The sequence below is a fragment of the Amblyomma mixtum genome, chromosome 5, assembly GCF_055824585.1.
Source record: "Amblyomma mixtum isolate Tamu chromosome 5, ASM5582458v1, whole genome shotgun sequence".
NCBI classification, from domain to species: domain Eukaryota; kingdom Metazoa; phylum Arthropoda; class Arachnida; order Ixodida; family Ixodidae; genus Amblyomma; species Amblyomma mixtum.
The window spans coordinates 180,405,020-180,407,939 of NC_143016.1; the positions used below are offsets into that span (position 1 = coordinate 180,405,020).

The following is a 2,920-nucleotide window of genomic DNA, read 5'->3' on the forward strand; positions in this document are numbered from 1 at the left end:
GGCTGAGGCTTAACTTGGTTAAGCCTGGAGAATGCGAAGCATCATCGTGTCGCGTAATTTGGAGGCGCACAACCACAGCGACGGAGCGAGGTGGGCCCCCGTTTCTCCACTGTCGTGATGTCATCGTTTCACGTGGTGTGACGTCATGTATCACGTGATTTGGAGGCGCACACCCACAGCGACGGCGCGAGGTGGGCCCCCGTTTCTCCACTGCCGTGACGTCATCGTCTCACGTGGTGTGGCATCATCGTGTCACGTGATTTGGAGGCGCACAACCACAGCGACGGCGCGAGGTGGGCCCCCGTTTCTCCACTGTCGTGACGTTATCGTGTCACGTGGTGTGACGTCATGTATCACGTGATTTGGAGGCGCACAACCACAGCGACGGCGCGCGTGGGCCCCCGTTTCTCTACTGTCGTGACGTCATCGTGTCACGTGGTGTGACGTCATGTATCACGTTATTTGGAGGCGCATAACCACGGTGAAGGGCTGAAGTGGTAGCTAAAGTAGTATGCTTCGCATAAAAGATATAATCTTCGGTTGAATTTGTCCTCAAATAAAGCTACTTTGCCACTGCGAATGAGGAAAATGTCTTCGCATCGCATCATCAATCTACGTGTAGTCAACACCATCCAGAGGCATGCGCAACCATCTGTATTATTTTGCTGCTGTACAAGCCACTAAGGGAAGTAGTTCAGAAAAATGACTATTTGGTTTAAGTCTTGTCCTCAGCTTTTCACTCGAGAGCAGTGGGGCAACGAAGCGCTTGGAAGCAAAAATTGTCATAACTGAACGACATTCTTCACGTATTCTTCACGTGGGCTCGGTGACTGCACTGTGGCGCAGGCACCTAGACCACTCCCTTTTGCGATGCAGATGACCATCCTTGGGTTTGGCAGCCTGCTGCTGCCGTCTCTGGCGTGCCTACCTATGGGGGCGTCATCGCCAATTGTACTGCTTCGCACTGGATATGGATACGGCTACTACCACCAAACACCCGTCAGCCGCACCCCCCGCTAGATCTGCCGCTAGAGCAACTTCCGGAACTCACCCGACCATGGGCAACCGCATCATCATCGACATCACTATGTTTAAAAGGTCGTCATCCACCGACACGACTCTGTCGGCTCGGTGACTGCACTACGGCGCAGGCACCTAAACCACTCACTTTTGCGATGCAGGTCAGTAAACCGTACGTCCTCTTCGCTAAAAAATCAAGTAACTATATGCTAGTGCAGTTCCCGAGCCCCCAGTGCTGTGTTGCCATTGCTGTTGAGTGCGCTTGTGTAATTCATTCTTTGTTAATGTTATCAGGCAACGTCGAAACTAACCCTGGTCCCGAAACTAACCCTGGTTGCTGTACAGGCTGCATTAGAGAAATTAACCGCCGGCCACACACAACTGATTGCCGAGATACACGGCTTGAAAACCCAGCTAAGCAAGACGGATGAAACAATTACAGACCTAAACAAACGAATTGCTGAACTAGAAACACACTATCAAACACTTAATCTCTTAAGAACAGATATAGAATGTAATGCAAGCAAACGCAATAGCCATGAATAATAAGATGTACGAACAGGAAGCACACCTTGACGACGCAGAAACTAGATCTCGTTGGAATAATCTTATTTTCTCTGGCATCCCCGACAATAGCACTGAATCATGGGATGAGTCCGAAAAAATAGTTATTGATATTTGTCAGAATAATCTAGGTATACGGGTGGAACCTACCGCCATAGAAAGAGCACATCGTCTTGGCAATCACTCAGCCGATCGAACTCGTCCTGCAATAGTAAAATTCTTGTCGTACAAAACCAAAAACGCTCTTCTATCAAATGGCCGGAAATTTAAAAACAGCGGTTACAGTATCGGTGAAGATTTTTCCCGCCCCGTTCAAGACGCACGGAAGCAATTGCTAACATTTGCCAAAGCACACTCTGACAAGTACTCTTTACGCTTCAAAACACTGCATATCGGTTCAGAACGTTACACATTCGACGCATCGTCTGATGCTGTTCGAGAAGTCGCATAGCAGTTGCATAGTCACCAAGCATCAACAAAACATCGACTTACCACGCCCCGCAATGTTCTTTCGTTTTCCATATTATTCACTAACATCCGAAGCTTCCTTCCTAAACGTGAACTCGTATCAAACATCATCTCGTCATCCAGGAGCAACATACTCATATTAATAAAATCCTGGCTAAAAAGTGATGTAATAGATGCTCATCCTAACTGATTTGCCTGATTTCAATGTATATAGAAATGATCGGAAAGATTCGCGGGGGGGGGGGGGGGGGGTGTCTTTGCTGCAATTCATAGGGATATATCATGCTCTGTTGTTGACCTCACTTCTGACATCGAATCATTATGGCTCATTTGTCACACTCCCCCCGTAACAGTACTGCTCGGCCTTTGCTACAGACCTCCGCAGACTAATCCTGACTTCCCACGTCATCTCAATAATACCATTCATAAACTTCTTTCCACATATTCAAATGCTTACATCCTTCTTTTTGGTGATTTTAACTACCTTGAAATCGACTGGCAGAACTTAACTAGCTCTGAAATAACATGCCATGCAGAGGCAAAGAACTTTATCGAAATGTGTCTAAATTTGACCCCACCCATTAGTGTCGCAGCCACTCCGTGTGACAGAAGAATCAGCAAACACACTCGACCTGATATTAACCAATAGCCCCGAAAAACTAACATATATCAGTTTTCTTCCGGAAATCAGTGACCACAAAGTCATACATGCTCTATTTTCATTTCACTCCACTAAAAAGCAGACATCTGAAAAACCAATACGTCTATACGATAAAGGCAACTATAACGCAATAACTGATGATCTTAGCACCTTTTCCCCGAATATGGATCCACATTTCCCACTCGCTCAATTCATGAAAGCTGGTCA

General features: G+C 46.9%; 1 pseudogene; it reads left to right on the top strand.

Annotated features, from left to right (window-relative positions):
- Nucleotides 1-822: 822 nt before the first annotated feature.
- LOC149344960 (uncharacterized) lies at nucleotides 823-2,035 on the top strand (annotated as a pseudogene).
- The last annotated feature ends 885 nt before the right edge of the window (nucleotides 2,036-2,920 follow it).